The sequence below is a fragment of the Triticum aestivum genome, chromosome 3B, assembly GCF_018294505.1.
Source record: "Triticum aestivum cultivar Chinese Spring chromosome 3B, IWGSC CS RefSeq v2.1, whole genome shotgun sequence".
In the NCBI taxonomy this organism is placed as follows: Eukaryota; Viridiplantae; Streptophyta; class Magnoliopsida; order Poales; family Poaceae; genus Triticum; species Triticum aestivum.
Window position 1 is genome coordinate 757,987,656 of NC_057801.1, and position 16,203 is coordinate 758,003,858.

A 16,203-nucleotide genomic window follows, 5' to 3' on the forward strand; every position below is an offset into this window, starting at 1 on the left:
TAAAGACTGAACACCTCAGGGAGTGTTCGGCGTCTCGAGTTAGGACTTATATGCATCAGCTCTGAATCATGTCTTTGGTCCAATGTTGGGTTTGCCCGGCTCCTATGTTTTGCTGCCTTACGTTCCGCTCCATCGGCTAACGCGGCACCAGGAGAACTACTGCGATTGTGCCCCGGTTCGTCCGGGTGAGCACCTCAGTAGAGAAAGCCGAAAACTGACTGTCATGATATAGCGAGAGACTAGTCAACCACTCGATCGACTACTGGATTGTTTAGAATTCCTCCGCTTTGACGAAGGACCGCTTCCCGGTCAGGCACATACGCGCCCCGAGTTCGGAGAAGCACGGTGCCTCTAGGGGCTATATAGTAGCCCCACCTTCGAGCTCCTATGGCTAAGTGAAAGTGATAAAGCATTATAATCCGGTTGCCTAGTTTGCTACGCTATCACCTGCTTCAAAGGACCAAGACGTTGGATTAAGTGTGAAAAAGCGCTTCTGTTTTTGCAAACACCCCAGCACCATGTGCGTGGGGGCTGAAGCCAAAGAATGCCATCTTTCAGGTTATACATACACGGCCGCACAGGAGATAGTTCAATACTTGAACGCACAAGTATAAAAGCCTATTGCATTTTAAACATGATCTCACAAATCATACACGTCATTTGAACATAACATCTTTCGAGCATTGCAACTCTATTAAACGAGCGCCCTGCAGGACTTCCTCAAAATAGTGCTCGGCGGGTGATCGGCCTTTGTCCGAACCTCGCGATGCAACAGGGGTGGCGGCCATCTCCGCCCAGTATGTCTTAACACGGGCGAGAGCCATCCGTGCACCTTCTATGCATGCCGACCGCCTCATCGCCTCGATACGCGGCACCGCCCCAAGGAATCGCCACAACAAGCCAAAATAACTCTCAGGCTTGGGCCTTTCCGACCACAGATGAGTGACCACATCCGTCATGGCATGTCCGGACAATCTATTCAGCTCAGCCCACTCAGCCAGCCGATCAGTGAACGGAAGTGGACGCTCTGGACTATGGAATTGAGACCAGAAAAGCTCTTCCATTTCGTGATCGTTCTGGCTTCGGATGTGCACGACAGCGTCCGCCGCACTCGTCGCCAAATCCAGATAAGGATCCTCCGCACCACACAATTGGCCCAATTGAGCATACTTCAGATCCGTGAACTTCCTACGCAGCAGAAAGGGCTTTCCAGCCGCAATATCTCTGGCCTGACGCAGTTCCTCCTTCATAGCCCGCATCGCACTACGGGCATCCTTGGCTTCGGCGGCGGCCTTCTTCAGGTCCTCTTGCTCCGCTCGGCGTTCTCTTTCAAGAACCTCATAGCGGTCGGTAGCATGTTTTAATTTGACGGCCATTCCGGCCATCTCCTCCCTGGTTCGGCAGTGAGCAGCCTTTTCGGCTTTTATCTCTTCCGTTGCCTTCGAGGCAGCCTCATCACTTTTCCTGGCTTGCTCCTTGGCTCGAGCAAGCTCTGCACGAAGGTCTTCCACAGCAGCGGCACCATCTACATCAAGCATACAAGTTGTAAGGAACGGGCATCAGCTCCCTTACTAGGTGAACGTGGAGCAACCACCTACCCTGTGACTCGTTAAGTCGTTTATTGACTAGCGCGATGTCCGCATCCGCAACGTTGAGTTACCGCTTCAGCTCGGCAACTCCATTAGTCCGGCTGGCCACCGAACGTTCCGCCACCTGCATAGGAAAGGCGACATCCTATAACTGAGATTATGATCCTCGGCATGCTGTCGCTTTTGACAGCATACCAAGTCTCAGGGGCTACTATATATACAGGGTGCACTCCATGTGCAAAACTGTCAAAAGGTATGTCATTTTTTGCGTACCTCAAACCCCGTTAACAAACTTCCGATGGCCTCATACAACCTTTCAATCACCATACTCATTAATGTGCGGTGATCTTCTGAGATAGACGCCCTCTGGAGCAAATCCTGCAGCTCCACCGGCCGTACTCCAGTGGGTGCCGAACTCCCCGGCCCCGCCGGACTCGGGGAGACCCTCCGTGACGACACCTCAGGGTCGTCCGCCCCGTCGATCGAGGCGTTTCGCTCTCCATCATCTCCGGACGAAGGTCCCCCGAAGATGAGCTCTGCTTAGATGGGCTGAGATCCGAACTACAAGGTGAAAACTTCGGTTACCCTTAGAAATAAAGTAGGGGTGTCCCCTATTACAAAATTCCCCCTTTTTTACTTACGGCTCGCTGGAGGGCTGATTCCTGTGGGTAGACTGTGCGGCTGGGGCTCTTCCGTGCATAGGACCTTCCAGTGCGGATTTCTTTCCCCGCTTTGAGGCCTTGGCCTCCGGGTCTTCGGAAGCGGTCCTCTTCTCCCCCTGGAAGGAGGGATTCTCAATTCCCCCCTTACTGAAAGCCTCCTTGGCAGAGGTGGTAGTTTCCCTGTGCCCCCCTTCACCCTCCTCCGAAGGTGCAACCTCCAACATTTTGATTAACACGGGATCCGACGTGATCTCAGGGAGGGGGGCCGGACACCGTATCAGTTTTGCTTGCGCTATCCACTCCTGTCCAAGGGATAGCTGGTTAAAAGGCAAAACCCATGATAAATAAATGGACAATATGTCCGGACACAGGGCTGCCTACTTGAGTATCCGGGCGATTGTAGCTTAGGCCAGCATCCTCGGTCAAGTCCGGACGCATCTCTTGCAGTCCGAAGAACAGTTTGTACATCTCCACAGGTGTCAAACCCATGAAGTGTTGGAGAGCTCATGGCCCCTCCGGATTAAATTCCCACAGGCGGAGGGGGCGACGTTTGCAGGGCAGAAGGCGCCAAATCAACATAACATGTGCCACTACGACCAGATTGATCTCCCTTTCTTGGAGGCCTCGAATCCGGTCCTGCAACAGGGGTACGTCTTTGGACGGCCCCCAGTCAAGCCCCTTGTTGACCCATGATGTCAGCCGTTGTGGGGGGCCCGGGCGAAAGACGGGCGACGGCCTCTGCCTGCTGCCCCTGGGAGCGGTGATATAGAACCACTCCTGTTGCCACAAGCCGAGCTCCTCCTGAAAAGAGCCCTCGGGCCATGGAGCATCGGCCCTCCTGCTTAAAACCGCCCCGCCGTACTCTGCCTGACGCCCCTCAATCATCTTCGGCTCCACGTTGAAGGTTTTGAGCCACAAGCCGAAGTGAGGGGTAGTGCGGAGGAAGGCTTCGCAGACGACAATGAATGATGAGATGTGGAGGATGGACTCCGGAGCCAAGTCATGGAATTCCAGGCCATAGTAAAACATGAGCCCCCTCACGAAGGGATCCATCGGGAAGCCTAAACCCCGATGGAGGTGAGACACGAACACGACGCTCTCGCCGGGCTCGGGAGTAGGAATAACTTGCCCTCGGGCAGGCAACCTATGCGAAATCTCGTAGGTTAAGTACCTGGCGTCTCTCAGCTTTAGCACGTCCTCTTTCGTGACGGAGGAGGGCATCCACCGGCCTCGTAGGTCGGAGCCGGACACTGTCAAAGCTCGAAAGTACCCGAATCTGGAGCCCTGGGTGTTGGAACTCGGGGCGAGGGGCGGATTCGATTGAGGATTGAAGAAAAAGAACGGGCCTTGGTCTCATTATAAAGAGGGAGAATACCAAGAGCTGTCCCCGTGACCGATTGGAACCCCCCTTCGATGGAGGAGGCGTGGCAATGGGCGCGGTTGGGTTACCCACGTCCGTATTGATTGGAATCCCGGAATAAGGGGAACACGATCTCTGCTTCGACAAGACGTGCCAAGGAAAACGCTTCGCTAAACACGCTGAGGTGGTACAATAAAAACGATTCGAGTAAAGGCTTGGTAGTGGTGTGACGTCACGCTACCAAATACGTCAGCAGATTGAAATTGTGTAAATATTATTCTCTCTACGGAGGTATGTGGAATTTATTTTGCAGAGCCGGACACTATCCTGGTGTTCACAATCTTCTATAAATTATTCAGAGAAGGAACGCGCCTTGCACTGGCGAAGACAACATGCGTGCTGGACTCATCGTCATTGAAGCCTGGTTCAGGGGCTACTAAGGGAGTCCTGGACTAGGGGGTGTCCGGATAGCCGAACTATCATCATCGGCCAGACACCAAGACTATGAAGATACAAGATTGAAGACTTCGTCCCGTGTCCTGACGTTACTTTCCTTAGCGTGGAAGGCAAGCTTGGCGATACGGATATGTAGATCTTCTACCATTGTAACCGACTCTGTGTAACCCTAGCCCTCTCCGATGTCTATATAAACCGGATGGCTTTAGTCCGTAGGACGAACAACAATCATACCATAGGCTAGCTTCTAGGGTTTAGCCTTCTTGATCTCGTGGTAGATCTACTCTTGTACACCCACATCATCAATATCAATCAAGTAGGACATAGGGTTTTACCTCCATCAAGAGGGCCCAAACCTGGGTAAAACATCGTGTCCCTTGTCTCCTGTTACCATCCGCCTAGACGCACAGTTCGGGACCCCCTACCCGAGATCCGCCGGTTTTGACACCGACACTACCCCTGGAGGGGGACATGTTTAATAGTCCCTTGCTTATCTCACCATTTGTATCGTTCTGCATTCACAGCAGTATTTCTTGAATAAACAATGCATCTTTTTGCGTACAATTGCATTCCTTTCTTATACATATGTTCATATATGACGTGTTGCATCCGTACACTTTGGTACGGCTAAATACACCAGGGGCTTATGTTTCCCGCATCATGGTGCGATAAGTCCGAACACTTTCACAAGTGCGGCACCCCGAACTTATAGCATTATATGCATCAGCTCCGAATCATGTCTTGGGTCAATAGTTGGGTTTTCCCGGCTCCCATGATTTGGTACCTTATGTTCCGTTGTATCAGATAAGGTAGCACTGGGAGAACCACTGCGATTGCGCCCCAGTTGAGTTGGGTGAGCGCCTCAGTGGAGAAAGCTAAAACTGACCGTCATGATGAGGCGAGAGCCAGTCGCTGTTCGAGAGGTTTTTTCGAGTCCCTAAAGACTTATGCCGCTTAGAGTGAGGAACCGGCTTTGTTCGGCCCAGGCGTGGATAGCGCCCCAAATTCGGCCTTCCGAACACTAGGGGCTTCGCCGAAATTTAAAATTATAGAAATCTATGGCTAAGTGAGAGTGTTCAAGCATTATAAGTCCGGTTGCCTTGTTCGTTGTGTTGAGCGCCTCCCTAGATGGACCCAAAAATGGGAACAAGAGTGCTCAAATTTATCCCGAACACCCCAGCACTCGTGGCATGGGGGCCGACGCCGACGACTTGCCATCTCTCAGATTTGATAAACGGCCACACAGAAGGTAATATTTTAAATTAACAAGCGTTGCTTAGCACATATGAACAAAGTTTTCAGCGCACAGGATAACAAAATGTGAGTCTACTAAAATATTACATCTTTGGAGCACTCACCCGCAATAGTGCGGGCACCCTTCAGAACAGTCTTATAATACATCTCGGGAGTACGATACTCCTTGCCCAGCGGTGGCGAGTCCGTCACAAGCTTCTCAGCATCCATCTTGCCCTAGTGCACCTTTGCGCGGGCAAGGGCCCGATGGGCACCTTCAATACAGGCGGAGTGCTTGATGACTTCAACCCATGGACACGCATCCACCAGCCGCCGCACCAAGCCGAAGTAGCTCCCAGGCACGGCCTCCTTAGGCCACATCGGAACTATGAGGTCCCTCATGGCCTATTCGGCCACCTTGTGGAGCTCGACCAGCTGCTTCAGCTGGTCGCTAAGGGGCACCGGATGTCCGGCCTCAGCATACTGAGACCAGAAGACCTTCTTCATCGAGCTCCCCTCCTCGGCCCGGTAGAAAGCGGCAGCATCAGACACGCTGCGAGGAAGATCTGCGAACGCTCCTGGAGAGCTCCGAATTCGGGTAAGTGATAGGTAATTCACACTCACATGCTTACTTTGCATGAAAAATGCCTTACCCGCTGCTATTTTCTTCAACGTCTCGATTTCTTGGAGGGCCTTGTAGGCTTCGTCCTTAGCGGCTTTGGCACTCTCAAGAGCCTATGCAAGCTCAGACTCTCGAGTCTTCGAGTCAGGCTCCAGGCTCTCATGTTTTTCCACGAGATCCTGGAGCTCTTGCTGTACCTCCGCCACCCGCGCCTCCTGCTTCTCTCGCTCGGTGCGCTCCGTGGCCGCATTACGTTCGGCCGCGGACACCGCCTCCTTCAGGGTCGCCACCTCGGTCGTGGCACCTCTAATACCCATGTTATCCTTGTGAATTTTCTTGCAACCAAATCCTTTTCTGTAAGGTACAATCTTAATACCGTGTTATTCACCTTCCTTGTCCTCGAGCACAGCCTGCAACCCCATATTGACATATTTCATAACTCTTGCGTATATCTTTTTAGATCCTCGGTCCGGCTTTTCTTTCCGAATACCGAACCGAGCAATAGGGGCTACTGTCTATGCGGTACTATTCTACATATATCAAAATTCTTACCTCAAAGCCTGTTAGAAGGCTGCTGCAGGCTTCGGTCAGCCCGCTCTTGGCAAGCTGAACCTTCTGAATCACCGCACTCATGAAGGTGCGGTGTTCCTCTTTGATGGAGGCACTGTTGAGCGCCTCCAGCAAGCTATGCGGCGCCTCCGGTTGGACGGAGGCCACGGGCGTCACGGTCTTGCCCTTCTTACGAAGGGGCCGCCCGTCGAACTCCGGAGCCACTTCAGGTTCCGGCGCGGAGTCCGGTGAAAAGTCTGGGAGGTTGCCCTGCGGCACCTCCGGGGCCTCCCCCTCCTGGCGGGTCCCTTCCCGGGATCCCACCTCGGCATTGTCCGCATCACGGGGGGTGGAGGCGGTCGGAAGGGAATCCATATCCGACGCACCCAAGGACCCGCTCAACGAAGCGGGAAAATCATCCTTGGGCGGACTGTGGGGTTGTATGCGGCATTAGAAAGACACTATGTGGCGAAAAGAAAAACCATGAAGTTATCCGGGAGTCCGGATACTTACGATCTCGCCAGGGGCTTGGCCCTTGGAGGCCAATCCTCGTCGCCATCACTGGCGTTGGCGGAACAGTCCGGGGGAAGAGTCTTTCCCTTCTTGGACCCTTCGGCCCCCTCGTTGGGGAAGCCTTCCTTTTCTTCCCTCCCCCCGCTGGGGGAGAGGCCTTCTGATTCTCCTCCTCGCCTTTGTGGGAGGAGTCTGCCTCGGAGTCATCGTCTGATGACACCTGAAAACGAGAACTCTTCCGAGTGCCCGTGGCCTTCTTCTTGGCCTTCTTCTCCGGCACCACGTGGGGTGCCGGAGCCAGCAGCCCCGTTAAGTGGGCGTCCGCTGGGTACTCTGGCAATGGGGCCGGACAGATAGTCTGTTCAGCCTTCTTCAGCCAGTCCTGTCAGAGGAGAGGGAGTTTAGATCCCGCATAGAGTCAAACTATGGAAAACAAGTGTCCCGTAAAGGGCAAAATCGCTTACCTCACTAGCCGGACGCTGCGAGCTGAATCCGCGATCTTCGGTAGCGGATGCGGGGGCCTCGGCACCTTTAAACAGCACCCTCCAGACATCTTCCTACATAGTGTCGAAGAGCCCGCTCAAAGTCTGGTGCTGCGCCGAATCGAACTCCCACATACTGAAGCCCCGTCGTTGGCACGGGAGAATCCGGCGGATAAGCATGACCTGGACTACGTTGACAAGCTTGAGCTTCTTGTTCACTAGCTTTTTGATGCAGGCTGGGAGTCCGATCAGCTCCTCCGAATCACCCCATGTCCGGCCGCTCTCTTTCCAGGAGGTGAGCCGTATGGGGATGCCAGATCTGAATTCGGGGGCCGCTTCCCATTCAGGGTCACGCGGCTCGGTGATATAGAACCACCCCGATTGCCACCCCTTAATGGTTTCCACGAAAGTACCCTCAAGCCATGTAACATTGGGCATCTTGCCCACCATGGCGCCTCCGCACTCCACTTGGCTGCCCTTTACCACCTTCGGCTTGATACTGAAGGTCTTGAGCCACAAGACGAAGTGGGGCTGGATGTAGAGGAAAGCCTCACACACGACGATAAACGCCGAGATATTGAGGATAAAATTCGGGGCCAGATCATGGAAATCCAGGCCGTAGTAGAACATGAGCCCCTGGACAAAGGGATGGAGTGGGAAGCCCAGTCCGCGGAGGAAATGGGGAAGAAATACTACCCTCTCGTGGGGTCTAGGGGTGGGGATGATATCTCCCTCGTCGGGGAGCCGGTGCGCGATGTCGGTGGACAGGTATCCGGTGCTGCGCAGCTTCTGGATGTGCCCCTCCGTAAGGGAGGAGGCCATCCACTTGCCTCCTGCTCCGGACATAGTTGGAGAAGGTTGAGGTGAGATGCGCGGACTTGGGCGCTGGAGCTCGAGTTCGCGGATATGGATAAGCCCAGGAGGAAGAAGGTGCAGGTAAAAGGGTTGGATCTTTATCCCCTTATATGGGCGAACGGAAATATGTGTCCCCACCGGCCTGATAAAACTCGCTTATCTCCCAAGCGCCACAATCAATGGCGCGGTTGGGTTACCCACGTCCGTATTGATGGGAATCCTGGAATAAGGGGAACACGATCTCTGCTTCGACAAGACGTGCCAAGGAAACCGCTTCGCTAAACATGCTGAGGTGGTACAATAAAAACGATTCGAGTAAAGGCTTGGTAGTGGTGTGATGTCACGCTACCAAATACGTCAGCAGATTGAACTTGTGTATATATTATTCTCTCTACAGAGGTATGTGGAATTTATTTTGCAAAGCCGGACACTATCCTGGTGTGCACAATCTTTTATAAATTATTCGGAGAAGGAACCCGCGTTGCAATGCCAAAGACAACATGCACGCCGGACTGATCGTCATTGAAGCCTGGTCCAGGGGCTACTGAGGGCGTCCGGATAGCCGAACTATCATCATCGGCCGGACTCCAAGACTATGAAGATACAAGATTGAAGACTTCGTCCCGTGTCCGGATGGGACTTTCCTTGGCGTGGAAGGCAAGCTTGGCGATACGGATATGTAGATCTCCTACCATTGTAACCGACTCTGTGTAACCCTAGCTCTCTCCGGTGTCTATATAAACCGGATGGCTTTAGTCCGTAGGACGAACAACAATCATACCATAGGCTAGCTTCTAGGGTTTAGCCTTCTTGATCTCGTGGTAGATATACTCTTGTAATACCCACATCATGAATATCAATCAAGCAGGACGTAGGGTTTTACCTCCATCAAGAGGGCCCGAACCTGGGTAAAACATCGTGTCCCTTGTCTCCTGTTACCATCCGCCTAGACGCACAGTTCGGGACCCCCTACCCGAGATCCGCCGGTTTTGACACCGACACTCATATAACAACTTAGCATCATGCATCATTGATCATAATAATAAATAACTCATCATTGGTATCATAATAACAAGTCCTACACATCATCATCGATCATACAAATTCTACTCGATACCACATCATCATCATAGTCATCTAACTAGTCCTACTTAGTTGTTCTTAACACATGATCGCACATGATCATGAGTATTAGCTAGAACCTAGTACCTTCTCTTAGGTAAAATAGCATAAAATAAGATAGGCCCTGACTCTCCATTATGGAGAATGGATATTATCCTATCTCCAATTCTTGCACTTTGCCTAATATTGCTTCCAAGTACCTCCTTACGAGTGGCCATACATTTGTTACAATCTTTGATTGGCATGTCTTCATTGCTTTTAGAAATCCGATATGAACATGAGTGATTCGTAGGATGACCTAGTTGTATATTAAAAACATCAAGGCGACCTTTCGGAAACATCAGATGAGGCAAACACTCCTGCGGGATTATCTATTGAAAAACATAGTAACAACTTCGTAGTTAGCAATGTAGTTCAGTTTTAGAAGAACTTATGCAAAAGATGCATAGATGTCGTAATACTAAAAAACTTTACCATGAGATCTTCATGGATGTTAGCATAGTTCAACACGTGCACTAGTGGCACATATTGACCATAATGTGGAGGAGTTTGATAATCTACATTGTAATTCTCAAGATCAGTACAAAATGCGACCAGATGAGTTTTCTCCTGATAAGTTAACTCAGAGCCATCGGTGTAGTAGGTTATGTCTACCATCTTCCGCACATTCTTTGAATAATGAAAATAAGCTATCAATGGAAATAAGTTGTCAACTATTTTGAAATAAACAATATAAATTACTTAATAACTATGTTTGAGAAACTAACATAGCGGTAGAATTGGAAGCGTATCAACAAGGACCCAAATGTCCAAATTGTCTACCTCGATGTCAGGATAACCGAGATCCATGGTGACAAACATACCCTCTTGAAAATCATACATCTTGCAAAGTGCTTCCCAATCCGAGCAACCAAAATTGGGTACGCTCTCAGAATTGTATAGATTTACCTCAAAATCCATACCATGATGGGTCCTTAGGTGAATTTTCTTTGTTTCATTCCTCTTATGATCTTCAAAACCCATCCTCTCCAAGACATAGCATCTTGCATGGCATGGGATAAGCTAGTCAAATTGTAAAAGACGAAAATTACACATTGAAGTAGTAGAAGTCGAGCTTAATTACGAAAAAAAACACTTTGCGTCATAGCGTACCGTTTCACAAACAAAGGCCTCCTCGAGCTTAATGCTGAAACACCGACCTTCTACCAAGTGAGGCCTGTCGTAGAAACCCCGGTTGTCGTCGCACCAGGAGCACTCCCCGGGACTTTGGTCCGACGACATTTCCTATGTTCATAATGCAAAGACTAAACTTCTAAAATTCAATATATGTACTACAAAAACTCAATTAGATCATTATTATTCAGCACGGGTTGGCTATCGGTCCGTTGAGTCTTTTTTTTAACTCCCAGCTCATGTGGTGTATATATTCGACCGTTGGTGATGGTCGCTCCTCCCTTCGTCCCCGAGTGCATTAATCCAAAATGTCTAGCAGACGGGAACGAAGGAGAAGTGACCCCCACGACAACAGTGGCATTCTTCTTCGTTCTCTCATATATGGTGGACACACTCCCTCACTGATTTTTTGACCGTCGGTGATGGTCGTTACTCCTCCTTCCCCTAGTGCCTAACAAAGGTCGAGCACAAGGAGAGAAGGAGAAACGACCCCCACGACAACAGTCGGGTTTCTTGCTGTCTCATATATGGTGTAGACTTTCTCCCTCACTCATTTTTTTGATTGTCATGTATGGAGCCTCAGTAGACATAAATTCAACCCGAAATGTCGTTTAATTATCTTTCTCGAAAATCCAGGCCACTCGATATTTCCTACATATTCTAGCACAAGTCATGCCAAAATTCACGGAAAAATCCGGCATGACCTTTGCTGAAAAATGGACATATCGAGCGCCTGAAATTTGCCGGAACAGAAATTAATCAACACTCCAGCAAAACATAGGCCACTCGGAGGACCTATCGTATTTGCATTCAAACTTGATGGCCATTGCATTTCAATGGTTGAAAATATGAACAAAAACATTTCAAAATGTCTTATAGGACTCATATTGACATGGAGATTTGGCTAGTCGCACCTCGAGGTTGTAAGGGGCCTGTGACGGGGACGACGGTGGTGACGACATGGGCTCCTTTGTTTCTGCAAAAACTAAATATAAACAAAAACATTATTATCATCATCCTAGGCCTTAGTGAAACCCTATGTCTAAAACTTTCTCCTAAACTTATAAAACCCAGTTCTAACCCTAATAATTTGTACTGCCCATCTATCCATCCATTTGTCTAAACCTAGTTCCAACTCTAAAAATTGGTAAAACCTTGTTCTAACCCTAAAAAATGAAAAGACCTATACATTTATCCATCCATCCATCCATCTATCTATTATCCATCCATCTATCTATCCATCCCTTTGTCTATCTATGCAATATATAAAAACCCATTGTTCTAACCATCTATCTATCTATGTATCTATCCATTCATCTATCTATCCTATCTATGCAATGCAGGAAGGATCAGAGGGAGGTTTAGGGATGGGAGGAAGAAGGGCAAGGGATGAAGGAAGGGAGCGGGGAGGGAGAAGGGCAGCGGATGGAGGGAGATGCAGGGTTGGAGGAAGGGAGGGATGGAAGGAGAAGGGAGGGAGGGAGACATACCGGGTGACGGCGGCAGCGGGACGACTACGGCGGTGGGATGATGGCGGCAGGCGGTGGAAGCATGCAGGGGTTGGAGATCAGAGAGATGAGAGTGTGGGAGGGAGAATGATCGATCGGGCCGGCGGGGGAGAGGATAAGGTATCATTAGTAGTCTCACTGGTTGGAGTCTCAACACTATTGCTATGTCTCTAGCAGTAGCGCTGGTTTGAGTCAGCCTCTACTACTACGTGTAGCCCCTGCCGGTGGCCATGGGACCACTTAGCAGTAGCGCTGCCAGGGGTCCCATTGCTACTTCTACTCTGGTACCTGTAGCGTGTGTTGTAAACCGGTGCTACTACTAAGTTGCAGTAGCGTTGGCCCCATAACCAGCACTACTACTAAGCTCCTGTGTATAGGCCTTTCCCTAGTAGTGTACATATAGGGGTCACACAACCCGACATTCAAGTCATACAAGCATACAAGCACAAGCAGAAGAAACTTGTATGAGTACAGACAACTAGAAAGCAAAAGGCTTGAGGAAGCCTAACTATCTACAAGGGTCCTTCACATGCTCAGGATCACCACCTGGGCATCAAGTTACTCATCAATGTCGAGGTCTACGTAAAACCCATCAGAAGGGACGACATTCTCTTCTGCAACAGTAATTAAGCAAACATGAGTACAAAGATATTCAACAAGACTTACATCAGATCCCACATACATGCACATTATCCACAAAGGGATAGTGGAGTTTATTGCAGCAAGCCAACTTTGACTCTTGGCTAAACTATCTTACGAGACACCAACTTGTAAGTGTTTTGCGCACACGAGTCCGCTACTCACCACAACAATACACTACTGCGGATTCTCTTCCGTCATCCTACGGAAGGGCCATCCATGGCACCCACACTTGTCTTCAGGCTTTTAGTAGTTTCCATTTACTTGTATATGAAATGTATAGGCAACCAAGTAGTCCTTTACCGCAGACGCGGCTATTCGAATAGATGATGTTAACCCTACAGGGGTGTACTTATTGACACACGCTTCCACCACTTATTGCCGTTTACACGACATGTACTTGGCAACATTCAAGCGGAAGCCCAACGAGAGTGTCGGCCATGGCCTGACTAAACACTCAAGTCTCTAGTCCAGGTTTATCGCCTATTCAGGTTCCATCCACAGGGAGTCCAGCCGATGTTTCCACATACGGCCCCGAATGATGTGTGCAGGGTTCCCAAGACACCAAAAGGGCTCCCGGTACACCGTGCCACGTACCTACCGCATGGCAGCCCACCCCGAGGGTCAGCCCTACGCATGGCTTCCAGTATACTACAAACACCAAAAACTACTTGCAACTCCTGGACAGAGGACAAGGGTGGTTAATAATTCGAGAGGGTCCATTGATTTCGGGCCCAATGTATGGCAGTAGAATCTTAAATCACACATACATATCTCAGTTCTTAGGGACGGTTCCAATGAAACAACCCACCATATACTCCTACATGGCCTCTCATCGATACCTTTACCAAATCATGTTCAATACTTCACACTCATCACCGACATGATCATTTCACTCTAGCCCATCACGCATAGGAACCAGACCTGACACGATTGTAAGCGTAGCAGGAATAGCAAGGTAGGAACACAAACATGGCTCAATCAACTAATACACATGCGAGTGGGTTTCATCTAGTTACTGTGCCAATGACAGGTCATGCAGAGGAAATGGGTTCAACTACCGTAGCACTCAGCAGTTTGAAATGTTGTTGTCTTAAATGCAGTAAATGAGAGCAGGAGCGAGAACATGAGATTTTATTGTTATGATCAAATGGTGGTTGCTTGCCTGGCAGATCGGTAGACTGATACTGTCCTTCAGTTGATTAATCACGGTATCCTCCGGAACAGAATCTACCGTAGAAAACACATCGATAACCCAATCAATACACGACAATATGCAAAAACATGATGCATGTATACAACATGCCAAAATGAGTGTGTTGGGCTAATGCAACTACAACCAGATGGGTTTGAGCAATTTTGAACCAAAGGTTCAACCCCAAACTCATTTTGTGATCTTCAACAGTTCTTTATCATGTTTTGCACTAAACAACAAGATTAAGTTGTTTAAAAATGCATGAAACCAGTACAGATGGATATATTGGATTTTTCTGATCATTTTTCATATATAACACTTTCAATTTGGAGTTACAGATTAATTTCTTTGATTTTTAGAAGTTAGCACTATTTTCTGGAATTTCCTGAATAAGAATAAATCCACAAAATACATTACTGCGTCAACACTGCATCAGCAGGTCAACTGGGCGGTCCTGGTCAAACCTGACCAGTGGGACCCACTGGTCAGTGTCATAGTTAGTTAACTAACTAATTATAGTTAGATTAGTTGCTAATCTAGGTTGACCAAAGGGCAGGGCCCACATGTCAGTGACCCAGGGGGGTCAAATCCCTGCTCAGACTGGGTCAACTCGCTGGCGTTTAGCCATCGACGACGACCAGATGCGGCAGAGGGTGCAAATTTTGCACTCCGGTGACCAAAAGGACGGCGGAGGGCGTCTACGAGTAGCTGGGAGCAAGCCGCGTCGAGGGGTGGTGGTGGTCATCGGAAACAACGCCGGCGACGAGCTTGGCGGGTGCCAAAGTTCGGGCAAGCTCGAACTCATCGTTGCAATGATCTTGGAGGCACGGGGCTAGCTCCTACGAGGCCTACGCGGTGCGGTGAGTGCAAAGGACATGGTGGTGATGCCGTTGCATTGTAAGAGACACGTCGGCGATGATCTCAGGCGGCGGTGCGTGCGGTTGCGCTCGTTGTCGTTGGTACGACATGCGACAGCGAGAACAGAGAGGAGGGGGAGAGGCAGGAGCTAACAGCGGTCATGGCAAGCTAGGCAGCGGTGTCGGGGATGAGCTTGAGCGAGCAGGACCGCAAAGTGGATCTCCGGCGACGACGAGGCGGAGTGAGGTCGGTGGAGTGGCTCCGGGGAGAGTGAGCGCTCGGGGCTCGGTCTGCTCAATGAAGAGGAGGGTAGCGGAGCTCCTAGACACGGCGGGGCGACGAGGGGGTGACGGTGGCCGCGGCTATGACGATGCTGCGGCTTCGTGATACGTCTCCAATGTATCTATAATTTTTGATGTATTTATGCGATGTTTATAATATTTTTTACATGCTTTTCATACTATTTGGTTAGAACAAACCCGGACTGACGTTGTATTCAGCAAAACTACCTTGTTGTTGTTTTTGTGCAGAAATAAAAGTTCTTGGAATGCGCTGAAAATCAACGGAGATTTTTTTCTGAAAAATATAAAAAATACTAGAACAAAATGTTATGGGAGAGGAGTCCCATGGGGCCCACGAGGGTGGAGGGTGTGCCCCTGTGCCTCGTGGACACCCCGTGGGTCCTCCTGACTTGTTCTCAATGCCAAACCCTCCTATAAATACAGAAACCCCCGAAACATAACCTAGGTCTGGAGTTCCGCCGCTGCAAGCCTCTGTAACCACCAGAAACCTCTCGGGAGCCGGTTCCCGCACCCTGACGGAGGGGGAATCCATCACCAGTGGCCATCTTCATCATCCCGGTGCTGTCTATGACGAGGAGGGAGTAGTTCACCCTCGGGGCTGAGGGTATGTACTAGTAGCTATCTGTTTGATCTCTCTCTCTCTCTCTCGTGTTCTTGATATGGCATGATCTTGATGTATCACGAGCTTTGCTATTATAGTTCGATCTTATGATATTTTCCCCCCTCTACTCTCCTGTAATGGATTGAGTTTTCCTTGTGAAGTTATCTTATCGGATTGAGTCTCTGAGGATTTGAGAACACTTGATGTATGTCTTGGATGTGCTTATCTTTGGTGAAAATGGGATATCACGTGATCTACTAGATGTATGTTTTGGTGATCAACTTGCGGGTTCAGTGACCTTGTGAACTTATGCATAGGGGTTGGCGCATGTTTTTGTCTTGACTCTCCGGTAGAAATTTTGGGGCACTCTTTGAAGGTCTTTGTGTTGGTTGAATAGATGAATCTGAGATTGTGTGATGCATATCGTATAATCATACCCACGGATACTTGAGGTGATATTGGAATATCTAGGTGACATTAGGGT